Raw genomic sequence first — 27,960 nt, 5'->3', positions numbered from 1 at the left:
CTGGACAATGGCCCTGCAGACACTGACGCTGAAGCAGGGAGGAGCCAGAGCTGGGCCATGCAGGCCTCGACGTTGGAAGCGGCGTCCTGCTGCTGGAGAGGTGGAGCAAGACGGTGTCCTGCCGCCGAGGAGCAAGCCTCCAGGCCTGCAAGGAGACAGCATCGGCGGCGGCAACCCCTGGCGCTGAAGGAGTGCAAGCCCACGGGTCCTGCTGCTGTGAAGATGGAGACAGGCACAGCCTCGGCCATCTGTAGGAGCGGCGAAGATGGCGGCCTCTGGGCCACGGAGGAAGAGGGCTAGCTCACGGCGGCTCCTGCTGTGTTGGAGCATGGCAGCATGGCCCGCCCTGCCGAGGAAGGTGTGGGTGGTCTCCAGACCGCGAGGGAGCAGCACACAGCGGCTCCTGCTGCTTCTGGGAGGTCCGGGCTTCAGAGCGGCTTCCTGACCGCAAAGGTAAGAGCCTGCTCGCAGTCCTGCCATGGGCGGGATCACAACAGAAGTGATATAAAACAGATGAAAAATTGCAGGTAGTTGTGAATTAAGGATCATGGGGTTGTAGCCCAGCAGAGGCTGGTTTGGATAAAGCTGGAATTTAGTTTGAGTTGAGTTGAGTCTGTTTTTCTGTTTAAGCATTTGTTTACAATTTATACTTCATCATTTAGATACTCTTTTTGAGATTCATTAAAATTGTAGTTACAATTTATTTCAAATTTTGGCTATTTTGTTGAAGAAGGTTAACTTCGCTATTTGTGGGGGATGTAGGATTAGATAATGCATTTAAGTCAGCACAACAAGGGCACACATATATTGTGTTGTTGTTTGTAGTTGGAATGGTCTACCCGTACATCTATATCTCTTCCTCCTGAAGAAGCCTATATATGGCGACATAGAGGTCCTTTGTCAAGGGGACATTTAAATTTACCATTGAGGAGGGAACCAAACTCAAAAGTAGAGCCTCAAGTTACTACTGTTAATAGGACATATCAATAGTGGATTAGACCACGAAGCAGCATGATTTTGATGTTTTAGTACCATGGTACATTACAAAGGATTTTGAAAGGAAGTTAAGCACAGGTTGGGATATTTGGAATCATCCCATTTCTAGTTTGATCGCCGTATCAAGATACTTAAATGTATTTTGGTTTTGTATTTTGTATTACATTTGTATTTCTAATAAATGTTTTTTTTTTTTTTTTTTAAATTGTTTAATAAATTTTTTGCATCAGTGTTCTATTGTCTTATTCTTTGTACTATACATAAATATATATTTGTATCCATCAGAGAATCCAAAAATAGGGTAAGTAACACCACTAATGCTTAATGTTGCAAGTTTAATTACAGAAAAAATAAAATTGGCACAATAACACACACATTTATTTATCAATTGCCCTAGTCAATTATTCCTCATTCACAACGCTTCTAAATTCTCTGTAGTGTTATAACATGTATAAGTATCGACATAAAACATTGTCAAAACATATACAGAGTGCTTGTAATGAAACAATGACACACTTATACACACACACACTGAAATTTAACAATTTTAATGGCTTCTTGTCCCACCTCCTTTTTTTCTTCATTATTTTGCTTTTGTTCAATCTTTGAGGTCAATACACTATTGTGCAAATGGATTTGCAAACAGTAGCACGCATAAAATCACCAAATAACATTCGTTATCGTGTTTGTAAATTTTAGCTGTGCTATTTTTCGCTTACAAACACACTTGAAAATCATATGCAAAATCACTAATTAGTTGAGAAATCATGCAAATTAAATCAGTAATGATTCAGTATTAGTTATATTTTATTTGGAAAATTGTGCAAATAGGTGATGTCCCATAAAACTTGGCTACTCCTAAGAAGGGTGTAGTTCAATTGTTTTTGTGAAAAAGCTAGCTAATTTTTTTCACACAAAGAACTCACTATGGGAGACATTTGCCTATTATGCAAATGAATCAGCATCATGAGAAAAACATCTTGCAGTATTGGGCAACATCCGCAGGTTGATACATCCGCCTCTTTATTGCTTATATTTCATTCATAGCTCTTTTTGCATTTTAAGTCGATTTCTTGACTCACACAGTTTTTTCTTTCTTTTAGCCATGTTTTATTTTCTTGTATCTCACAGTGATGTTTTTGTTATGTTCAAAATATTAGTGGCTGGAGGAAGAAGAGAAAAAAGGAAAGGAATGGTCCTGAGCTAATGAAGCATTTACTGCTGCCAAAAATGTATTATGTAAATAGATTTTTATTATTTATAATTCTGATTTATACAGGAATTGTAGAGAACAAACATAGAAAAATACTAAGAGTAGATGTTGGCAAATAAAAACCATTTGACCCACCCACTCTGCCTCATTGCTGCCATCTGCAACACTCTATTTATTTATATATTTTTTAAACACCTTTTTTAGCAATGCAGTACAAGGCAGCTTATATTCTTCAAACATAAAACATCATGGTAAAAATAGTCTAACAACTTTACCAAAATTAACAATGTAAAACAATCAACAAATCAATATAAAAACCAGGAAAATACTGATAAAATACTCTCAATCAGCTTGAACTATTAAGAAAGAATGCTTCCACAAACAAAAGAATCTTAAATCTTTTTCTAAATGTTCACAATGTTTACTTCTTCTCTAAGACCAAATGATAGCTTTTTCCATAGTACTGGGTCTACATATGAAAATGTATGAGAACAGGATGCTTGCAACTGCTATTCTTTGAAGGATGGGATGGTTTATCCATTGCTCACAATCTTTGTATGGGCACATATGGGGCTAACAATTTCTTCAAGTATACCAGCCCACCATATTCTTGCATGGATTTGAAAGCCATCATAATTATCTTGAGCTTTGTTTCTTGCTACTATAGGGAGCCAATGCAATGCTATCAAGCTCGGAAAAATGTTTCCTCCCACCCCCTGGCCCCTGTAATGATTTGAGCAGTGGCATGCTGTCCTTTTTGCAACACATTCAAGTATTTTTTTCAGTAACTCAAAATAGATATCATTACAATAGTCCAATGCTGATAGTATCAATGCCTATGTTATAGAGTGAAAATCATCTTTTTATAAGATATATATCAGGCATCTGACCAACTTTAGTTTAAAAAAAGCACCTTTTAAATTAGCTCTATTCTGGGATCTGAAACTAAACATTAGGATCAACAATAACTCCTAAATCTCTACTTCTGATGAGTATGGAAAAGACAAAGCCTTGAGTTGAAGCTCCTGAATATTTGTAGGGTCTGTTGCCTTCCCTAACCATAATACTTCAGCTTTAGCCAAGTTTAAAAATGAATTAGTAGATATCCATCTCTCTATTTGCAGTAAACAATTAGACAGTAACTTTCAAAATGGTGCATGGTGTACTTTAGTGCATGTGCGCCATCACACGCCCAGATAAAATATGCATGCATGTTATAAAATAGCCTGGCTTAATTTTGCTTAATTTTGCATGGGCATGCAAATCCCGCTTCTGTCATGTAAGATGGGGACTTTAAAAAGGGCGCGTGCCCACGCCATTGCCAGTTTCACCAGTTCTTCCACCAGTTTGCCCAGTTAATAGCTAGGTCCTCCAGACTCCCCTAATTTAATCACCTTCACTCCCCCCATTTAGGTCAGATCCTTAAACGTTACACCTCTTCTATAGCAGAAGTAATCTTACGCGCCACTGGACCTGGGAATGCCCAGGCACATATTTGCATGTATAATTCTCTTAGACATTTTAATAGCCAAAATCTTATCGTTGATTTTACCTGAAATGCCTGATCAGAAAAAAACAATGAGAACCATCTCAAACCTGCCCTACAATAGCACATTCTGATAGCCTCTTCTAAATAATTTGATGAGACAGCATTTCAAAAGCTGAGGATACGTCCAACACCACAACAATAGTTGCTTTCCCATTATTTATTTCACACAAAAAGGAGTCCACAACAGAGACCAGCAAGGTGCTATGGTTAGCTCTAAAAACACATTGCTGGGGATCTAATTCGTCATGTTCCTCAATGAAAGAATTCAATTGAGAGAAAACATAATTTTCAAGCACCTTACCTAACATGGGTGAATTAGATATATGCCTCTAACTAGTTACATTGGTCAAGGAAGACTTGGTTCTTTTTTAAAACTGGTTGATGATCTCAGAATAACATCTTTATGGAAAGAAATATTGTTAATATTGGGATGAGCGAAGGTCATTTTTAAAGAAGGAATAATCCATGAAGTGACATGGATCTAGAACACAACTGGAAGTTCTTAATAGGTATAAACACTCCAACATCTCCTTAGATGACCCCTCCTGAAACATAGACCAAATATTCTCTCCAGAAATGAAGTGCATTAGAAATGATTCATTATGGGGTAGATTTTAAAAAAGAGCGCAATCGCGTACTTTTGTTCGCGCAGCAGGCGCAAACAAAAGTACGCTGGATTTTATAAGATACGCGCATAGCCGCGCGTATCTTATAAAATCCTGGCTCGGCGTGTGCAAGGCTGCCGATTTTGGGCAGCCTGTGCGTGCCAAGCCGCGCAGCCTGCCTCCGTTCCCTCCGAAGCCGCTCCGAAATCGGAGCGGCCTCGGAGGGAACTTTTTTTTGCCCTCCCCTCCCTTCCCCTACCTAACCCACCCCCCCGGCCCTATCTAAACCCCCCCTTACCTTTGTCCCTCGATTTACACCTGCTAGAAGCAGACGTAAATCTACGTGCGCCAGCGGACTGCTGGCGCGCCGTTATCCAACCCGGGGGCTGGTCCGGAGGCCTCGACCACACCCCCGGGCCGGCGCCACGCCCCCGAAATGCCGCGCCCCGCCCCTGAAACGCCGCGTCATTCGGCCACGCCCCCGACACGCCACCTTAAAAAACCCCTGGGACTTACGCACGTCGGCGGCCTATGCAAAATAGGCGCGCCGGCGCGCAAGGGCCCTGCTCGCGTAAATCCGGGCGGATTTACGCGAGCAGGGCATTTAAAATCCGCCCGTAAATATGCCTTGGTCCAATGTCGCATTGTTTAGTATGTCTAAAGACCCATGTAATAAAGCGGTTATCTATTCATAGTTTCCAAACTCATCAGCATCCAGATTACTGCCACTCAATGCATATTTTGGTCTAGATAAGAGCTAGATAAACAGCTCCAAGGGCTGATTTAATGAATAAGTTAACTTTTTAGTAAAAAACTGCTTCCTAGTTTGATTTAGCATCTGTGGACCCTTGGGCTGAGGTGAGATTGGCTTCACCTGCAGGGAGGAGCCCTGCAGGTTTTCACCATCAACAGGCGGACCCAGGCAAAGCAGAGACCTGTCAGCAGCTTCACCTTTAAGAGCCCACGTTCCCCTCGGGTTGAGCCTTTGGGTGCTGGGGCCACAGGACTTAGGAAAGAGTCTCTGTTGATGATTGGAGAGGTGGTCCAGGGTGAGACTAGAGTCATAGGCAGGCAACAATTAGGTGTATTGAGAATCCAAGCAAGGGTCAAAGGCAGGAAGCGATCAGGCATATTGGGAGTCCATGCAAGAGTCAAAACCAGGTACACCCAGAATCCCTTGCAGCGTTCTGCTTTAAGGAAGACTGGATTAGAAACCTGAATCAGACTCCTTAAATTAGAATAAGGGAGTTGCCGGTACACTCCATCACATACCCGCCCCCTCAGATTGGCCTTCTCAGGTCGAGTGTCTAGATGTGCACAGGGCATACCCCAGCTCTGTCTAAAGTAGCTCTCCCCTCTGTCTGTATTGTCCCAACACTCATGAGTTGTCTCCATAAGGTTGTAAAATGGGGATAATCTTAACCTCTGACTACTGGGTATGGAAACTCAGGGGGGACAGCCACTTTTTACATGGCTTGTCCTATGGCAGTCGTCAAGAGGATGTAGGAATAACCCATGCTATAATTACACAATGTTAGGTTCCATATTAAGTGCTACAACCCAAGAAAGATATCTAGGCCTCATAGTGGAAAACACACTGAAATCGTCGGTTCAGTGTGCTGCGGCAGTCAAAAAAGTAAACAGAATGTTGGAAATTATTAGAAAGAGAATGGTGAATAAAATGGAAAATGTCATAATGCCTCTGTATCGCTCCATGGTGAGACCACACCTTGAATACTGTGTACAATTCTGGTCGCCGAATCTCAAAAAAGATATAATTGCAATGGAGAAGGTTCAGAGAAGGGCTACCAAAATAAGGGGAATGGAACAACTCCCCTATGAGGAAAGACTAAAGAGGTTAGGACTTTTCAGCTTGGAGAAGAGACGGCTGAGGGGGGATATGATAGAGGTGTTTAAAATCATGAGAGGTCTAGAACATGTAGATGTGAATTGGTTATTTACTCTTTCGGATAATAGAAAGACTAGGGGGCACTCCATGAAGTTAGCGTGTGACACATTTAAAACTAATCGGAGAAAGTTCTTTTTCACTAAACGCACAATTAAACTCTGGAATTTGTTGCCAGAGGATGTGGTTAGTGCAGTTAGTATAGCTGTGTTTAAAAAAGGATTGGATAAGTTCTTGGAGGAGAAGTCCATTACCTGCTATTAATTGAGTTGACTTAGAAAATAGCCACTGCTATTACTAGCAATGGTAACATGGAATAGACTTAGTTTTTGGGTACTTGCCAGGTTCTTATGACCTGGATTGGCCACTGTTGGGGAACAGGATGCTGGGCTTGATGGACCCTTGGTCTGACCCAGTGTGGCATGTTCTTATTTTTCAAGGTTTTTTTTTTTTAAAGCATAACATCATCCCAGAAATCCTGTAGATCTAGGATTACTGCAACCTGCTGTGACTGCAAAAGCACTTCCAGAACTGCTCCCAGGTTGATCATGAGATATTTAAGAGTAATATTGGAATGCTATTTCACTAAAGCTCTTAACTTTAAGTATCTCCAGGTGACAAGGAGATGCATAATGTTTTATAAGCTTTCTAGCTCTCTTGTCCTGGTTTAGGTTATTAAATAGCTTCCATAATAGTTGAAGACAGTTCACTCTGCAGTCTGAAAACAGTTTGAAACTAGTTTTCAGACTGAATAATAGGAAAGGTAAATGAGACTCATTACAGGTATGATTATACATTACAGTATAGCAGAAATCATGTCTTATTTAAACATATTAAATAAAATCGAGGAGTTGAGTAAATCAAGAACCGTTGATAGGCAGGACTTTCAATTTTTAATGGTGTTCATTTTGCAATCCCCCTCCATAGGTTTCTTGCCACTGATTTTCATCCACACTCCCTCCCCCCCCACCCCTCCCAAAAAAATAATGGAACTGCTGTGTTGTCATAGCTGTCAACAGCCACAGGAAGACAGTGCTGCTTGCAAGGATCCTCTGGTGGGCTGTAAGGACTGCGAAATAAAAATTCCTGAAAACCAAAATCTCTCTTGCCAGAGCGTCTGTGAAGAAAATGTAAACGTGCTAATGATCTTTAAGCAAAAGCTAGTATGAGGCCTGTAAGATCAGAGTTCTACCGAGAACCTGCTCTGCATAGCTGGGACTTCCATTGGTTTACCCTGAAGTCTGTAGGTCCAGAGAGACACTGTTCTAGGTGTCCAGGAGAGTTATCAGGGTCTCTGATCCTCAATTGCTGGCACTAGTCCTCCTTTCTGTTAAGGGGCTATTTAAATTGTGATGCCAGTAGCTCTAAAATCATAGTGCTGGCTGTATGGGGATAGTGGCTGTGCAGGAAGTCAAGCAGGAAACATTCATCTCCTACTTGACTCCTTCTACCTCCTTCTAGTGCCTATTGGTTTTAGAGCAAGGGCACTGATATCAGGGTGATCAAAACTTAAAACAATTCAAGGTAGGGGGAGTGAGAGGAGAAGGAGTGGGCTGTCGGCCATCTCTCCCCGAGGTTACCTGCTGCAGAGACTTGTTCCTGATTTCATCTGCGGCGAAAACTGAACAGATTCGCCGCCCAGGGTGAGTCCTGGTATCATCTACAGCTGGGCCTAGACGGACGCGTCTGCTGACGTCAGGAGGGGGCGTGGCTACGGTTTTTTAAATCTCTCCGTGGCGCGCTCCAGACTCGGGGAGTGAGAGGAGAAGGAGTGGGCTGTCGGCCATCTCTCCCCGAGGTTACCTGCTGCAGAGACTTGTTCCTGATTTCATCTGCGGCGAAAACTGAACAGATTCGCCGCCCAGGGTGAGTCCTGGTATCATCTACAGCTGGGCCTAGACGGACGCGTCTGCTGACGTCAGGAGGGGGCATGGCTACGGTTTTTAAATCTCTCCGTGGCGCGCTCCAGACTCGGGGAGTGAGAGGAGAAGGAGTGGGCTGTCGGCCATCTCTCCCCGAGGTTACCTGCTGCAGAGAATTGTTCCTGATTTCATCTGCGGCGAAAACTGAACAGATTCGCCGCCCAGGGTGAGTCCTGGTATCATCTACAGCTGGGCCTAGATGGACGCGTCTGCTGACGTCAGGAGGCGGCGTGGCTACGGTTTTTAAATCTCTCCGTGGCGCGCTCCAGACTTGGGGAGTGAGAGGAGAAGGAGTGGGCTGTCGGCCATCTCTCCCCGAGGTTAACTGCTGCAGAGACTTGTTCCTGATTTCATCTGCAGCGAAAACTGAACAGATTCGCCGCCCAGGGTGAGTCCTGGTATCATCTACAGCTGGGCCTAGACGGACACGTCTGCTGACGTCAGGAGGGGGCGTGGCTACGGTTTTTAAATCTCTCTGTGGCGCGCTCCAGACTCGGGGAGTGAGAGGAGAAGGAGTGGGCTGTCGGCCATCTCTCCCCGAGGTTACCTGCTGCAGAGACTTGTTCCTGATTTCATCTGTGGCGAAAACTGAACAGATTCGCCGCCCAGGGTGAGTCCTGGTATCACCTACAGCTGGGCCTAGACGGACGCGTCTGCTGACGTCAGGAGGGGGCGCAGCTACGGTTTTAAAATCTCTACGCGGCGCGGCGCATCACCGCCGCCGGCGTGTCGCCTAAGCCGTGCGCTCCGAAGGGGCGCGCGGCTTAGTCCGGCTTCATCCGGGAGAGTTTGGGAGATCGGCCAGGAACTTTGACCTTTGTCATACTTCTCCTTGTGGATGGGGAAGAAGAGAAAGGCTAAGACTTTAACATCATCTCCAGTGCAGCAACAGCGCACCGGCCCAATGGATCAGCATGTTATTCGACAGAGGACTGATCAAATTGAGGAACTATCGGGAAACTCTTCATTGGTTTCCCTTAGACCTGGAGAAGGCCCTACTTTACCACCGCAGCCAAGGAAGAGTCCACAACTCGAAATGGCGAGTGAACTGGTAGGATTGAACCCCTTGGAAGTAAGCTTGGTAACCCAAGCAGGAAACCAAGGGGTAGAGAAACCTTTGCTTAAAGTATTAAATGTTGAATCTATACCAGTTCCTATAGGTAGCACTATCTCGGATATTCCTCCAGATAATGTTACCTTATCTGATATATGGAGAATAATTTCAAAATTAGATAATAATGTCGTGGCAATGAACAGGTCCTTGTCAGCTGTGATCAATGTGAATACTGAAGTAATTAAGGAACAAGGGTTGAAAGTATTAAAATGTGAAAAAGATATATCTGATATGAAAGAAAGAATTCAAGTTGTACAATTATCAGAGAATACGTTTATAAGAGATAGTTTAAATATGCATAGAGAGTTAGAACTTATGGAAAATTTATTAAGGTTAAACAATTTAAGGATTGTGAACTTTCCTATAACTCGACTCTTATCCCCGTTAGAAATGTTTAAGAAATTCCTAAGAGAGGTATTAATGTATAAAGAGGAAGAAATTCCTAATCTATCTAAAATATATTATTTTAGGAAAAAAAAGCAGAGGAATATTCCAAATGGTGTAACAGGGGAACCTCCAAGTTTGGGAATTTCTACCTTCTTGGAGGAATCTCTGGACATAATTGAGAATAGGGCAACTCTTTTTATTGATTTTGTTTCAGAGCAGGACAAGGACAAACTGTTCAGAAAATATTTCCTTAACAGGGATGTCTATTTTTGTGGATCCAAGATCCAAATCTTCCCCGATGTAGCCAGACCCACTCAAGCAAGGAGGAAAACCTTCCTTGCAATGAAACATCGAGTGGTGGCTATTGGGGCTACTTTTTTCTTAAAGTTTCCATGTTTTTGTTATGTAACCTATAAGGGGAAGAAATTTGGGTTTGTGGATCCTGTTCACTTAGAGACATTCCTGTTAGATAAAACTCAATCTTTATCTGAAATTGGAATTTTAGAGGTAAAGGGTCCTTAAAAAAAAAAAAAAGAAAATAGAACTCCTATCTCCGTTGTGGTATGAAGTATCTAAAGATCCCAAAGGAATTGGGATTAAAATAAATACGGTTTTTTCCTTAAAATATTGATTATATAATCTCCCCCAATTATGATATATGTATAACAATAGTATTATGGTTTTGTTTTTGGGTAATTGCCGTAGAAATATTGAGATACATATTTGTAAATGTTTTCATGATGTAATCATTGAAAAAGTTAATAAAGAATAAATTAAAAACAATTCAAGGTATACATTTCTGACATTAGTGGAGTGGGAGCTAACACGTCTCTTGTTTTAAAAACAATCTGGTCGATACTGAAAGGCTAGCTGGCTAGCTAAGGCCTAGATTCATCAAACTGCGATAAATATAGCAGAAATAGCGCCCGTGATCCAAAAAAAAAAAAAAAGAGGTGTGTGTTTGGGCTGCTGGGGAGAGAGAGCGAGCCTCTGTAGAGGCTCACAAAAAAGTTAACTATACCACTGTAAGAGAGGGCAGTAGTAACTCTGGGTGAGGTTTGTGGGGTGGGTTCTGGGGGCAATTTTACATGCACAATCATAAGTACGAACAGCACAGTTACCATCAGTGAAGATTTAATGTGATTTGGAGTGATGAAAAATGAAAGAAGAATAGATTTGTACCATGTTTTCTCTACCTAGATTGATGCATTGTCTACCAAGAAAAAAGGTGTAGTTACATTATCGCATGCAGCGTTAATCAGCCCTTATGTCCATTTACTCCACCCAAGCTCCTCCCACTTGAATAAAATGTCCAAATTTGTATAAGCAATTTGCGACACGGTGTTTATCGCATGCATTATGGCGTTATTGTAGGCATTAGGGTCCTAATGCCCATGATAATGCCCTATCACATTTTGATAAATGACCCCTTAAGTTAGCTGGATAATCTTAGTCAGGATATTTAGTGGTGCAGCTATGCTGCTGAATATACCAGGAGAACTTTAAAATTAACTGGATAAGTATTCAGAAGGTCTAACTTATTTGGCTAACTTATTAGGCTAAGTGTGAATATTACCACTTATCTGGCGAACAGGGAGGTTCATCAAGCACGGTAGGACTATAATGCGCATTAAACAGTGATTATCGTGTGATAAATGCTTGAATATGTGACTGAAGCAAGGTCAAGTTGGTGCCATTTTGAAAAATGGGGCTGACTATGCCTGGCCTAGGGAATGTCCCAGGTCCTTCTGAAGGCAGGAGATCAGGGATTTGATGTAATGGGGTATAGAAGGGGGGGGGGGTCCATGGGTAGGTGTCTCCAGTGAATCTTTTGTGGACTTGGGGGGGTCTGGGGGAAGAAGGGGGGGGAATCACTATAACCCAATGATATATTTTTAAATTTAGGGGTTGTGTAGGGGGGAAAGCCTGGCAATTTTTTCATGGGTGGGGTGGGGTGGGGGATATCTTGTCACCACTATTTCATCTATGTTGACAGAATTGGGGGAAGGCTGTCATCACGTGAATATGACCAGGGCCACCTTGAGTAGCAGCCCCAGGATGAAGATCGGGTCGTGTTTGATGCCTGGACACTTTTTATACTTTTTGGTACTTATTTGTTTTTTTTAGATAGCTTGGCCTTTAAGGCAATGGCGGCATTGTACATTGTGGGCCGCCATTGCACATTAAAGGACCATATTGTGGTATTTTCCTTCATGGAATTTTAGCGTGAGACGAAGCAATACTGTAATAGAGCCGCAATATTGTCTGGGAGGAGGGGACCACTATCATGGTATGCCCCTCCCTGCGATAATGGGGCTGCCCCAAGAAAAAAATCATGGCTTAGGAAATCCAGGCCTAAGTTAGCCAGATAAGTAGCTTTTCCCCATTATCCCTCCGGCTTGCTCACCTGATAGAGCCAGATATTCAGCTGTTGCCACTTAGCCAGATAAGTCCCAACTTATTTGGCTAAGTGATGCTGAATATCAGGAACAATGTGTTATAGCAGAATTTGACTATTACAACCAGTGCTATACAGAAATTTATTTTTTTTTGGGTGTGGGGGGGGGGGGGGGGGGACGGGACACGACAAGGCATGGTTTGATATATTTGTTCTGGGTTGATAATCTGGCACTTTTCCTGATCTATATAATACTGAAAGTCTTCATCAGGAAGAAAGACTTATGCTGCAGACACTTTTTCCTTGACTATCTACTTATCTGATTCTTACTTAGCTTGTCCTGTTCCTTATGCTTCCATAATACAAGATTTACTAAAAAGAAAGCAGAATTCTTTATTTTATTCTAATTTTAGAGCCACTTTCAACATTCTTTAAATGTATGGCCTTGCTCCAGTTACAGGTCTTGGTAAACAAAGAGGTAGGAGGGGTAATGTCTGGGAGGAAAAATTCTTATTGAAAAACCTGTGATCAATTGTGGAGGACTGCAGTAAATCATGTTGCATTGATCCACAATACAAAACACAAGGTTAGGAAAACGGGATCCATGATCTAGAAAATGGGCTAAAAAAGTAGTCACAAGAAATTGTTCTTTCTGTTAAGTTTATTACTTGCGTGGACTTATGAAATGCCATAAATTACAATCTTTTATCTTTTATAATTTTGTTTTGGATGAACAAATTATTTTTAAAAAAAAGAAATACTGAAATATTATTGTTAGTCAAACGTCAGTGCACAGATGGACAGGCACGTGCTGAGTTCCATACTATAACTAATCTATCTTAGAATCATGGAATAGTGGATTCTGCTACATATCAAATTAATTTAGGACCCATGTCTTAAAATATCCAGTTCTACCTCAGTGATTCAGCTCTTAAATGGTACACTCTGGTAGATGAGAGTTGAATTCTAAGGGGAGACTTTTGGAAACAATTCTTGTAAGCGCAAGCTGAGATGGACGATTTTAAAGGCCAAACAGGGAACACTTAAGACAGACTGGTTTAGAAGAAACAATTAGAGCAGCCTGTGAGGTGTGGAAAGTAGAGATTAACCACTATAATTCTTTCTTGCACATCCATGCTTACAACTAGCTTTCCTGATGGTAAAAAATAAAAACAGTAGAGCTTTCTTTATGAATAGAAATGAATGGAACAATTAATCATAGTGCCAGAAGTTGACCAAGATTTGTAGGACTATCGACAGACAGAGCTGTTACTGCTATAGATATCTGCCTTAAATAATCTACTGCCACAGGGGTATATTTCTCAAAAACCAAATTCATTTTATATGAACAGACTATTTTTTGCCTAGTTTCTTATGGGGGAACTAGCTATCAAAAAACATAAGTCTGGTTATATCAGATGCCTGTCCTAAAATTATCCAGGTAATTTTACTGGGGTATATTCAACAGCATATTTATCTGCATAAGTGCCACTGAAAATCCTGGCTCACTGAATATCTATCTCCGTGTACATTCCTGTCTCAAAGAAGGAAACTAGGCAGCTTGAAACATTCACATATCCCTTTATTCATAGACACAGAATACCTCATAGGCTTAAAATAATTTAGAACATTCCTTTCATTTCATTTCTCATTTCTCATTCACATGATGGTTGTCGAGCATAGTTGCATGCAGATTTGTGCAGAATTTCTAATATAATTCTAGCATCACAAATGAAATACAGATTTTCAGTCTCCTAGTTTCAGAGTCAGACATAGGACAGAAAGCTTGTGGATTTTATAACTGGCACAGAGTTTATGCAGTTACTCATTTGTAATTAAGAGAAAAGACCATAGAAATGCAGCAGTCAGGAGAATATTTTGTAGACTACAGTATGCAGTTTCTTTCCAGTGACAAGCTTATTATTTACACTCTTGATGCACATATGTTTATTAGGGATGTGCATTCATTTAAAATGACTATGGCATCCAAAACAAGTTAATCCCTTTTGTTTCATTCATGTGTGCCCCAAAATGAATGAGGACTATCTCAGAATGAAACATATCCTATTTGTTTGATCCATGATTCATTTCTGTGGGCCATTGAAGTCTATGGGCCATAGGAATCAAGGGGGGACAGGTGCACTACAGTTACAGAGTGTAACTATTGTAACTAAAGCAACCTTGTGTGATCTTATTGCTTTGTCAGAGGCTGAGAAAATCATATTGGCAAAGAGACCACCGACATGACATATGAAAGTGAAGCATTTTTTAGTCCAATCTATTGCTTTCTGGATCCAGTGATGCTGATCCTCAAGTCTGAGCATGTGTGAGAAGTACTATGCAAAGTGTGTATTTCTATCTAGAGACATTATTTTGGAAGGATACAGTTTCTGTCTTTCATAATGTTTAGAAAAATAAAGTACTTTATTCAACTTTTAGTAAAAAGATTTTTGGCTCTGTTTGTCACTGCTGCACTGATCTCATGCACTAAGCAGAGAAAGGAAGGCAGTGCTCGCCAGCAGAGGCACCTTGATGCTGATTTTTGTTTCTTCTTTGTGGGAGGGGGCAGGCAGGGTCTGGGAAAGCATGGGGAGAGTTGCAGCAGATCAGCAATGCCAGCACAGAGTGTTTTTTCTTCTGTCTGGGTGAGTACTGCAGCATTAGTTCAATCCAGTGAGGTGAGAACTGCAGTGTACAGAGAGACTGAGGCAAGCAGCATACCAAATTGTGTGCATTGTTTGTTTGTGTGTGTAGTTCTCCTTACTCACACACAGTGTGGTACAGTCAGTGGTGTACACACAGATAGTTACAGGACAACTAATAAAAAATAAAATCCTGCTATTATCCAGATCCCCAGTAGGAAGTGTCAAGTTCCATTATATCAGGGAAGAGCAAGGCCAAGGGAAAAATGTTGTCAGAGGAGGTACTAAAACAGGGAGTCCTGTACCTAAATTGAAAAGGAACTTTTCAAATCCAAAATGAAAGGAGAAGCAGTAAGCTCCAGCCAGATGAAACTGATATTTGGAGAGGATGTACAATATATCCACCATCTGTTTCTCTCCATGTTGGAGGTGAGGGAAAGGATGACAGACGGTAGTAGGGCAGTAGAAGTAGTACAGTGCAAGACCCCAAACTAGAAGCACGGTCTTCCTTAGTTAGCGCTGCCAAGGTAGTTGCAGCACTATTTTTATCTGAATCTGAAGAAAAAGCTTCTTGTACAGGATTCCCTGAAGAAAACATTAGAGAGGTATTAGCTGAAGAAGTTTTCGAGGATTAGTTACTAGCATCTCTGCCTCCTCTTCAGTGATGGAAGAGACAGAGGAAACTGGTGATGACAGTGAGGAAGAGCAGACAGTGTAGGTAGAGTGTAATTGATACCCCTGGCATTATTTTTCAGGTTCCACCCTCTACCTCAACTCTAGTGCCAGCATTCACCCCCAAGAATGTAGAGAAGGGATCATAAAATAAATCCATGATCTGGAGGCATTGCATAGGCAGGGAGGACCCGCAGTTTGGCACTAGTGCAAATGTAACCACCATAGTGGCCGCTTGTACCAGGGCACTGTCAGATATTTCCAGTAACTGGGATACATCTAAATTAGGAATTAAATAATCCATCTCCTGAGCACCATCTTGATTCTCTTGAGACTCTTGCTTCTTATATGGGGGCATATAGTATGACTTGAATAATGGTGGTATAGCTGCCTCTGGAACTTTGAGAATTTCTAAAAGATATTTTCTAAACATATCTTTCGCCAGTATATGTGAAAGCTTAGGAAAATTAATAAAGCAGAGATTCTTCCCTCACATCACATTTTCCATATACTCAATTTTAATTTGAAGCTGTTGATTCTTTATAAGCAAATCCTGAGTAGGCTTCAAATTTTTTATATCTTGTAATTCCCCAATTTCTTTAGAAAAATATATTTTTTATTTTTCCAGCAAAACAACTCTTTCTTGAATGTTATTAACTTTATCCACTATTGGGTTAAGTTGCAGTGCCATGGAAGTTCCCAAATTTACAATAGCCTCCCATATCGTATCAAGGGTAATTAAAGTTGGTCTTACCAGGGTAGGTGTAGAGAACTTACTTAGTGGATTCATATCTGTAGTAAAGACTTGTTCAGTCTGATTCTGATTTTCTCCTTCCTTCGGTGAGCCAGCTCTACCCACATCTCCAGCCTCTCCTCCAGGTTTTCCAGGGTGTTCCAACTCCGCACAGAGTTGAAGGGCGTCTGCATCCTCAGCACTCGCCCCCGCCATCGGCTCACCCCGGGCTCTGAAGGCAGCCAGGTTTGCCGGTGGAGCCCTATAGATCAAGGACAACGATGCTGATAAGTCCGGGGGAGAGGCCGGTAATACTCCTCCCGGCACTTCCCCCTAAGTCCTGTGGGAGGACTCTTCTTAGGTCTAACTGCACCCTTTCCTCCACTCTCTCTTCCAGTCTCCTTGATATGTGGACCGCTTGAATACCAGACTCTTGCCCTAGTGGACTCCGGGGCAGGAGGAAACTTTATACTAAAATGTCTAGTGGAACATCTGAAGATCCCCACCACTACCATGACGTCTCCATTACTGCTATCCTCTATCCTCTAGCCTTTACCGGGTGAAGTAACCCTACTTACTGAACCAGTAAGTTTAAGGACAGGCGCTCTCCATACAGAGACTATTTCCTTCTTTGTGCTAGAGAAGGCTATGCACCTCCTAGTACTTGGGTTACTGTGGCTGCAACAGCACATGCCTCAATTCAACTGGACTACTCTGGAGCTGTCACGTTGGGGTCCAGATTGTCATGGCAAGTGCCTGATGGAAGTCTCTTCAATACATGCATGCCAACAACCCCGTTGTTGCCTGGGTTACTGCCTCAGTACACATCTTATCAAGATATATTTTCTAAAGAGGCCGCTGATGTATTACCTCCACACAGACCCTATGACTGCACCATCAACTTGAAACTGAATACTGAACCACCCAAGGGAAAGGTCTACCCCCTCTCTGGGGTAGAAAATAAAGCGATGTCTGAATACATCCAAGAAAATCTTCAAAAGGGTTTCATAAGACCATCCAAGTCTCCTGCTGGGGCAGGTTTTTTCTTTGTGGGGAAGAAGGACAGAACCTTAAGTCCATGCATTGATTATCATGGTCTAAACGAGATCACGGTCAAAGACGCTATCCCTTACCACTCATCTCAGAGCTATTTGACAGACTACAGGGAGCCAAGATATTCTCCAAGCTTGATCTTAAAGGAGCATATAACCTTGTTCATATTCGTTCTGGCGATGAGTGGAAGACAGCTTTTAATACCAGGGACGGACACTTTGGGGCGGATTTTAAAACGAGCGCGAATAGCCTACTTTTGTTTGCGCTCCAGGCGCAAACAAAAGTACGCTGGATTTTAGTAGATACGCGCGGAGCCGCGCGTATCCGCTAAAATCCTGGATCGGCGTGCGCAAGGCTATCGATTTCGTATAGCCGGCGCGCGCCGAGCCGCGCAGCCTACCCCCGTTCCCTCCAAGGCCGCTCCGAAATCGGAGCGGCCTCGGAGGGAACTTTCCTTTGCCCTCCCCTCACCTTCCCCTCCCTTCCCCTACCTAACCCACCCGCCCGGCCCTGTCTAAACCCCCCCCTTACCTTTGTCGGGGGATTTACGCCTCCCGGAGGGAGGCGTAAATCCCCGCGCGTCAGCGGGCCTCCTGCGCGCCGGGACGCGACCTGGGGGCGGGTCCGGAGGGCGCGGCCACGCCCCCGGTCCGCCCCGGGCCGTAGCCACGCCCCCGGGCCCGCCCCCGGAACGCTCCCGACACGCCCCGAAAACGCCGCGCGGTTCGGGCCCGCCCCCCGACATGCCCCCTCCGAAAACCCCGGGACTTACGCGAGTCCCGGGGCTCTGCGCGCGCCGGTAGGCCTATGTAAAATAGGCTTCCCGGCGCGCAGGGCCCTGCTCGCGTAAATCCGCCCGGTTTTGGGCGGATTTACGCGAGCAGGGCTCTGAAAATCCGCCCCTTTGAGTATTTGGTGATGCCCTTCAGCTTGTGCAATGCCCCAGCTGTCTTCCAAAACATGATGATTGACATCCTGTGTGATCTACTCTACCAATGTGTTGTTGTATATCTGGACGACATCTTGATATTCTCTCAAGACCTGAATTCCTACAAGCAAGATGTGAAGAAGGTTTTACAGAGACTACAGGAGAACCGTCTATACACAAAGCTGTCCAAATGCGAATTCCACAAAGAGTCTGTACCTTTCTTACGGTACATAGTGTCTAACAAAGGGTTCCAGATGGATCCTCAATAGCTTGAGAGCATTCAGAAATGGACTCAACCCACTGGTCTAAAAACTTTTAGACAATTTCTGGGATTTACAAATTACTACAGAACCTTCATTAAGAATTACTCCTCACTAACTGTGCCATTAACAGCTCTGACAAAGAAAGGTGCCAATGTTGCCAATTGGTCTATTGAGGCTGTCACTGCATTTCAAAAGCTGAAGGATGCTTTCTCTAGAAAGCCATGTCTCCATTATCCGGATCCCACACGCCCCTTCCTTGTGGAGGTTGATGCCTCAGATGTTAGCGTAGGGGCTGTGTTAAGTCAGACCAGTGACTCCAAGATCCTGCGTCCATGTTCCTTTTTCTCCAGACGCTTCACGCCGGCAGAAAGGAATTACGGAATTGGAGATAAAGAACTACTGGCGATAAAGATGGCATTCGAGGAGTGGCGACCCTGGCTTGAAGGAGCTCAACATAAATTATGGTTTTTACAGACCATTAAAACCTAGAATATCTTTGCCATGCCCAGCGCCTCAACCATAGACAGGCAAGATGGTCCCTGTTCTTTAATAGGTTTGATTTCATCTTGAAATACCTACCTGGTGATAGGGCATCCGCTATGATGTTTTTATCTCGCTCCTTCATATCTGAAGATGTACCTGATACTCCGCACCCAGTGCCTTCAGGCAAGACTATTGTGCCTAACAACCTCCAGAAGAAACTACTAGCGTGGGCTCACGACTCTAAATTGGCTGGACATACCAGTCAACGGAGAACCCTTGCGAAGCTACAGAAATACTACTGGTGACCATCTATGAAAGAAGACACTTTTGCTTATGTAGCGGCCTGTACCAACAGTGCTAGACAGAAACTTCTGCCCGGACGTCCTTGGGGCCAGCTTCAACCCTTGCCAGTTCCAGACAAGCCCTGGACTCACATCATCACGGACTTTGTGGTGGACTTACCACTCTCTGGAGGCAACAATACCATCTGGGTAACAGTGGATCGTTTCTCAAAGATGGCTCACTTTGTGGTGCTTCCTGGCTTAACAACTGCTAGTGAACTTGCCAAGCTTTTCATCAGCCACATTTTCCGCCTGCACAGAATGCTTAAACACATCGTCTCAGATAGAAGTGTACAATTCACAGCCAAATTCTGGAAGGCTTTGTGCAAGAAGTTTGATATCACTCTCGACTTCACTTCATCTTACCATCCTCAGTCAAATGGTCAAACTGAAAGGATGAACCGTACCCTCAAGTAGTTCCTCTGTGCCTACATTAGTTCACATCAGAATTACTGGGCTGAACTGTTACTATGGGCCGAGTTTTCCATCGACTCCCATTCAGCAACATCTATTGGATCAACATCATTCGAAGTGGTATATGGATGACTACCTTCACCACCTTTGCCACTTCCGCTGTCAGTGTCATCCCCGGCAGCTCAAGCTAGTGCCAATGAGATTCAACAACTTTGGAAGAAGACCAAAGAGATGCTCATTAAAGCTGGAATCCGAGCTAAAAGGGGCTATGATGCTCATCACTGCAAGGCTCCTGACTTCAAGCCTGGTGATAAAGTCTGGATGTCTACAAAGCACCTTAGACTCAAGCTACCATCAGCTCACTTCACTCCATGCTATGTCAGACCCTTTCCCATCCTCCAACATCTGGGCAAACTCTCTTACAATCTCAGACTTCCCCCAGCAATGAAGATCCATAACGCGTTTCACGTCTCTCATAGAGGAGCTGTTCCATTCCCCTTATCATTTTGGTAGCCCTTCTCTGTACCTTCTCCATCGCAATTATATCCTTTTTGAGATGCGGCGACAAGAATTGTACAAATATTCAAGGTGCGGTCTCACCATGGAGCGATACAGAGGCATTATGACATTTTCTGTTTTATTCACCATTCCCTTTCTAATAATTCCCAACATTCTATTTGCTTTTTTGACTGCAGCAGCACACTGAACCGACGATTTCAATGTGTTATCCACTATGACGCCTAGATCTCTTTCTTGGGTAGAAGCACCTAATATGGAACCTAACATTGTGTAACTATAGCATGGGTTATTTTTCCCTATATGCATCACCTTGCATTTGTCCACATTAAATTTCATCTGCCATTTGGATGCCGAATTTTCCAGCCTCACAAGGTCTTCCTGCAATTTATCACAATCTGCTTGTGATTTAACTACTCTGAACAATTTTGTATCATCTGCAAATTTGATTACCTCACTTGTCGTATTTCTTTCCAGATCATTTATAAATATATTGAAAAGTAAGGGTCCCAATACAGATCCCTGAGGCATTCCACTGCCCACTCCCTTCCACTGAGAAAATTGTCCATTTAATCCTACTCTCTGTTTCCTGTCTTTTAGCCAGTTTGTAATCCATGAAAGGACATCGCCACCTATCCCATGACTTTTTATTCCCACTTTGCTGAATACTATGTGCTGGTACTTGTTTTTGGTGAGCAGTAGGGAGTGGGGATCCCACATGTTGTCTACAGCTTTATCTTTGGGGGTGGAAAGGGAAACCTGGAACTGCTTCATTGCATTTTTTTCTATCTTGGGGCAAGAGGGAGATGGGGATCCAGCCCTGCTCCCAATCTAAAATCAAATGCCCATTGAATGTTAAAGTTACCTAGATAACGTTATCTGAGAATATTCAGCAGCAGTTTTACTTAGATAAGTGCCACTAAATATCCAGACAAAATTACCTGGGTAAAGATATTGGGGCAATTTTGCCATTTAGAAGGCTTTTGAATATGGACGTCTCTAAAAATACAGATTCCTTAGACCGATATTCTCTTTTGATCTATTATTCTACTGATACAGTGTTTTCATGGGTAATGATTCAGATGGACTGAATCAAATCACGGTGAACCTAGAAGATGTGGTAGGCCTGATTGACAAACTGAAGAGTAGTAAATCACCTGGACCGGATGGTATACACCCCAGAGTTCTGAAGGAAATAAAAAACGAAATTTCAGACCTATTAATAAAAATTTGTAACCTATCATTCAAATCATCCATTGTACCTGAAGACTGGAGGATAGCTAATGTAACTCCAATATTTAACAAGGGCTCCAGGGGCGATCCGGGAAACTACAGACCGGTTAGCCTGACTTCAGTGCCAGGAAAAATAGTGGAAAGTGTTCTCAACATCAAAATCACAGAACATATAGAAAGACATGGTTTAATGCAACAAAGTCAGCATGGCTTTACCCAGGGCAAGTCTTGCCTCACAAATCTGCTTCACTTTTTTGAAGGAGTTAATAAACACGTGGATAAAGGTGAACCGGTAGATGTAGTATACTTGGATTTTCAGAAGACGTTTGACAAAGTTCCTCATGAGAGGCTTCTAGGAAAAGTAAAAAGTCATGGGATAGGTGGCGATGTCCTTTCGTGGATTGCAAACTGGCTAAGACAGGAAACAGAGAGTAGGATTAAATGGACAATTTTCTCAGTGGAAGGGAGTGGACAGTGGAGTGCCTCAGGGATCTGTATTGGGACCCTTACTTTTCAATATATTTATAAATGATCTGGAAAGAAATACGACGAGTGAGAAAATCAAATTTGCAGATGACACAAAATTGTTCAGAGTAGTTAAATCACAAGCAGATTGTGATAAATTGCAGGAAGACCTTGTGAGACTGGAAAACTGGGCATCCAAATGGCAGATGAAATTTAATGTGGATAAGTGCAAGGTGATGCATATAGGGAAAAATAACCCATGCTATAATTACACAATGTTGGGTTCCATATTAGGTGCTACAACCCAAGAAAGAGATCTAGGCGTCATAGTGGATAACACATTGAAATTGTCGGTTCAGTGTGCTGCGGCAGTCAAAAAAGCAAACAGAATGTTGGGAAATATTAGAAAGGGAATGGTGAATAAAACGGAAAATGTCATAATGCCTCTGTATCGCTCCATGGTGAGACCGCACCTTGAATACTGTGTATAATTCTGGTCGCTGCATCTCAAAAAAGATATAATTGCGATGGAGAAGGTACAGAGAAGGGCTACCAAAATGATAAGGGGAATGGAACAGCTCCCCTATGAGGAAAGACTAAAGAGGTTAGGACTTTTCAGCTTGGAGAAGAGATGGCTGAGGGGGGATATGATAGAGATGTTTAAAATTATGAGAGGCCTAGAACGGGTAGATGTGAATCAGTTATTTACTCTTTCAGATAGTAGAAAGACTAGGGGGCACTCCATGAAGTTAGCATGGGGCACATTTAAAACTAATTGGAGAAAGTTCTTTTTTACTCAACGCACGATTAAACTCAGGAATTTGTTGCCAGAGGATGTGGTTAGTGCAGTTAGTATAGTGGTGTTTAAAAAAAGGATTGGATAAGTTGTTGGAGGAGAAGTCCATTACCTGCTATTAAGTTCACTTAGGGCCGGATTTTAAATGCCCTGCGCGCGTAAATCCGGCCGGATTTATGCGCGCAGGGCCCTCGTGCGCTGGCGTGCCTATTTTGCATAGGCCGCCGGCGCGCGCAGAGCCCCGGGACGCGCGTAAGTCCCGGGGCTTCGTAAAAGGGGTGTGTCTGGGCGTTCCTTAAATGATGTGGCGTTTCGAGGGCGTGACGCGGCGTTTCGGGGGCGGGCCCAGGGGCGTGGCGCCTCCGGACCAGCTCCCGGGTCGGGTGATGGCGTGCCAGCAGCCCGCTGGTGCGCGGAGATTTACGCCTGCTTTCAGCAGGTGTAAATCTGCCAACAAAGGTAAGGGGGGGGAGGTTTAGTTAGGGCCGGGGGGGTAGGTTAGGTAGGGGAAGGGAGGGGAAGGTGGGGGGAGGGCGAAGGAAAGTTCCCTCCGAGGCCGCTCCGAAATCGGAGCGGCCTCGGAGAGAACAGGCAGCACGCTGGGCTCGGCGCGCGCAGGTTGCACAAATGTGCACCCCCTTGCGAGCTCGTCGACCCCGGATTTTATAAGATACTCGCGGCTATGCGCGTATCTTATAAAATCCAGTGTGCTTTTGTTCGCGCCTGGTGCGCGAACAAAAGTACGCGCTCGCGCAAAATTATAAAATCTACCCCTTAGAGAATAGCCACTGCCATTAGCAATGGTAACATGGAATAGACTTAGTTTTTGGGTACTTGCCAGGTTCTTATGGCCTGGATTGGCCACTGTTGGAAACAGGATGCTGGGCTTGATGGACCCTTGGTCTGACCCAGTATGGCATTTTCTTATGTTCTTATAAAGATCCAAAAGAAAAAACATAATGGCCTCTCCTCTGCAGTGGGGAGGGGGGGCTGCTGTAAACAGGAAGTCCATGTGGGAGAAAAAAGGGATGCTGCAGGGATTGAAAACATACCTGCTTTTGCTTCCCATTGCCGTGTGCCAGACTTCTGCTGCTACTATTCTGAGAGAGGAGCTGGGCCCAGGTTTGCCTTGCAGAGCTGTCCAAACTTGCCCTTCAACGTCTACAGTCCCATTCTGCCCAGAGGTCTAGCAGTTTGCAGCCCATGTGCACCAGAAAGACATGCCTCAACAGGGCCATAGGCTTCACCTGTAAAACTAACAGGAAGTCTGCATTCCCTTGTTCGACCTCCAAACAGTCAATAAATTTCAAACAGTGCTTGTAGAGCACTTGCATCTTCCTGTACTCTTGTGCCTGTCCATGCCCTTACCTGGATCGCTGTGCAGCCTGGGCGGATAGTTGTTGTTGGGCTAAGATGTCCTGTTGTTGGGCCATTTCCTGCATAAGCTGCCGCTGACACTGAGCCGCATTGTGCTGCTGTACTGTCTTATACTCTATCCTGCACAATCAGTGATAAACTACCAAAGTGGTGTAACCCCCTCTTCAGTTTAGAGCCAGAATGCAGGGGGGGGGGGGCACAAAATCCCTAGGGCCAAGCTCACTGTCCCAGACCTCTCACTTTTTTTTTCTCCATTCACACACGGTTAACCAGTGGAATGTCGGCTTTCACCGGTGGGGAGGAGGACAAGCCTCCATGGCCCTAGATGCATCCTGGGTGGGATTCGGTACACATTCTCTCACTGTTAGTCTCAGTAATTGGTATACTCACTCCTTGACATCTTGTAAAGAGGCAAGCAGGACACCTATTTATATATGAATACTTATATTCTACATGTATCAAACTTGTTTGTGTTAAGCGTATTACATAAAATACATAAGTATTCATAAAGCATAAAACAGATCAAAATGTTCAATAATAATGCAACATTTCATAAAAATGAACACGTAGATTGGTGTTCAAACAATACATTTACTGTAACTTAAAAAAATAAGATCCAACTCTTTGCATGAGGATGCAAAGAAGAATAAAAACTTCAGGTACTATAAACTCCTTCTCCATCTTCAGCCTCTGAGTCACCGTCCCTTCTCAGTGATAGGAAAGTAGAAAAATCTCTTCTCCAAAGTAGGTAGGGAGGTGGTGATGGTGGAAAGTACTCCCTCCTATCCCGAGGTAAAGTAAAATCTTCTCAAAAGCCAGTTCTCACCTTTGGGTCCCCCACTGTTAACTTGATGTAGGGAAAATGTAGCTCCTATACAATCCCCTCAGACAAGGAGCTTGGGATCAGGTAAGGAAAACAATCAATTCTCAAAAAAGATAAAACTCGTCTCTCCCCCCTTCTTCTTGCTCATGGCAGTACCCTATAGGTTTGTGAAGGCTCTAACCAGGTTGCTGTCCTGGTCTGTAGGCGGGCGGTGGGGCCCACTGGGCTCCACCAAGAAAACACTCCTTCTGCTCCAAAAACAAATTTACAGTCAACCACACCTTAAACATGCTCCAACCAGTTCATAAAGGGAAACTTGACTAATCCCAACAGCCTGGGGGGAGAGAACTCTTAAGGATGGTCTTGAAACAGGCAATGCCCTCTCCCTATAGCTGGTCAAGGGCAGAACTCTTGGTAAGGGAGTAAGGGAGACATATTTAGCATTCTAGATGTTTCAGATGTTCCTGCTGAAATGGATTGTAACTGGGGGTTTAAATCCCACATTCTTCATAATTTGCAAGTCCTGGCTATCCAGGGCAATTGTTTCTCTGCTGCACCATGTCACCACCTTTGATGCTACCAGTTTCCTACTATAGGACAGTTATGTGGTAAAATACCACATCTGTTCCATGATTGCTTACTGCTGACATGGGAGTGTAAGTTATTTGCCTGTCACCTCACTGATGGCCACTGTTGGAAACAGGATGCTGAGCTTGATGGACCCTTGGTCTGACCCAGTATGGCAATTTCTTATGTTCTTATGGAGTTTTGTGTTGGTTTGGGAAACAGACTTGCACTTGTTATGCCTGTCTGTCTCAACGGCTGCGACCGCATGTACTTACTTCCTACACTGCTCTCCTGCCCTCCCCAGGGCTGATCGCGGCTCGGGCCAGTTTTCACCGTCGCTTATTTCGGGACTCCTCATGGCAGCCTGGATGCTGTCGCCATTCTCGTCGACTTTGGGCTTTCCTAGGCACGCGGGCGTGCCACCAGGCCCTCCTTTGAAGCCTCATTGGCGGTAACCTTGGGGGCGTCTCCGGTTGATGACATCATCAGACAGGTGAATTTAAACTCCACCTTCACCCTCAGCTAGCTGACTTGTCAACAAGTTCTGTATGTTTTTGATTACTGCCTACGTGTTCCTGAGACTACGCTCGTGCCTTGGTCTTGGACCCTTAGGGGCCAGTGCATGCACTGGGGACTCACTCTCCTTGCCTACCTGCTCCTCGGGCTGGCTCTGCGTCTCCTGGGTTCTAACCTGCAAGGCCTCCCGTTTCCTGGGACTACCTCTGGGACATCTCAGCTATCTGTGAGTTCAACAGGGGGGCTTCCTTGCTCCTCGGGGTGCGCCTGCAACCTGAAAAAGACTGTCCGCGCTTCCCTCTCCTCGGGACCGCGCTTATGTTTTACAGTGACTACCAGAGCTTCCCCACTCCTTGGGGTAGAGCCCTCTGGCTTCTCTGGGACTTTGCATGCTTCCCCACTCCTCGGGGTTGCACCTACATACTATATCGAGACTGCCAATATTTCCCCACTCCTCGGGGTGGTGCTACGTCATCACCGGAGGCTCAGCTCGGGCTTCCCTGTCCTGTGGGTTGGCCTACGGCATTATATCGTCATACTACTCTGTGCAGCTCCTCCCCTCGGAGTTGCCCTCCGGAGTACCTCCTTATTGGCCAAGCCTCACGCCCCCCCGCTCTGAGGTCTGTCTGGCACTCCTCCCCTCGGGGTCTCTGCCCAGGTATTGCCTCCAGTCTACTCTCCATGGGGGTCCTCTCCTGGTACCGCGGGACTTCTCCATTACCTCACCCAGAGCTCTCCGCTGTCTCTGACCTCGCCTCCCGACAGTGCAGACCTGTGGGGGTCCTTCCCACAGGTAGTAACAACTTGCATCTCAGGCCAAGGGACCAGAGTCCCACAAATCATAACAGCACTTTTCTTTAATTTACCTGCTGCTGCTGCTGGTTCTACTTTGAGTAGAAGATGGGATCCCTAAACTAGTATTGGTAGCCTCCCTTGAAACCAATGCTAATGGATTTTAAAAATGATGCTGGCTGGTCCTGATACTGGCACCGTTTTGGTATTACATGTTGTGCCAGTCTCACAGCCAGGTCAGTCCCAGCCTTGGGTAGTGGTGAGGACCACTTTTTTATTCAGGAAATAGTATGCGCTATTTCCCAAATTGAAAACACCTAAACATTTTCAAAGTTTTCATAGTGATGGCACTTTCATTTTAGGCAATCTAAACTGAAAATAGGCCGTTTTGATTCTGATTACCCCTGCATTTGAAGCAAATACACATAGCTTTCATTAAGTAGGACACAAACACAAATGCTGAGAGAGGAAAGGCTGCGGAGCTGTTGTATACTTGCTTCCTATAAAAATGATGAAACATATTTCTCTCCTGTCTGCTGGAGACAGTGAAGCACTGTGCCTCTCCCCAATCTTCTAACTCCTGTTACTATAATCTTAACAGAGAGCGAGATCAATATCTTCTATGCCACTCTGACAAAAGGCAACAACAGCATAAGCCTAGTAGCCTTCCTTCCTCTACCCTAAGTCTTAAGTAAAATTTTTTAAAACCTTTTTCTGTCACTCTGAAACACACAGAGCCATAGAAGGGAACTCCTCTCTGTCTGTCTCTCTGAAATCCAAGAGAGAAATTCTTCATAATGGTGACTGGCTCAAAGTTGCTTTCACTTTCATGTTAACTAAAATAATGAAGTCATTCTCAATCCATGCAGCTGCCAGTTGGGATTGGTTGGTTGAAAAAGTGCTTCACCTTGATTGTTTCTACTCTTTCTTTGTCCCGTTCCATGCCGTCTTCACTCTGTCTGGTTTCAATAGGAAAAAAGCTGCAATTTGCTTGCTCCATAGACTTTAATGGATGCAAAAATGAGTGGAAATGAAAATTTGAATTATATTTGGAGCAAAACAAAGTGAAATTCTTTTTTTTTTTAGTTCATATTATCTATTTGTTTCAAATGAATGCAGATTCCCACTGTCCCCTTGGTTAGAGTGTCTGTCACCCTTGGCTTAGAGTGCAGTTTTAATAGTCCCAGCTCCACAGTCCCAGTTGTAAAATAGCTATAGCCATCTCTTTAGACCCAGTTTAACAGCTCCAAGCCTCA

The 27,960-nt window shown here is 43.9% G+C and overlaps 1 protein-coding gene across 1 annotated transcript in view; it reads left to right on the top strand.

The window, feature by feature from the left end:
* Positions 1 to 27,960, top strand: part of GPR158 (G protein-coupled receptor 158) — a 654,347-nt gene that overhangs the window by 229,085 nt on the left and 397,302 nt on the right. The window lies entirely within an intron of this gene.

The sequence above is a fragment of the Rhinatrema bivittatum genome, chromosome 2 (genome assembly GCF_901001135.1).
Source record: "Rhinatrema bivittatum chromosome 2, aRhiBiv1.1, whole genome shotgun sequence".
Taxonomy (NCBI): domain Eukaryota; kingdom Metazoa; phylum Chordata; class Amphibia; order Gymnophiona; family Rhinatrematidae; genus Rhinatrema; species Rhinatrema bivittatum.
This window is presented reverse-complemented; position numbering and strand designations above follow the sequence as displayed.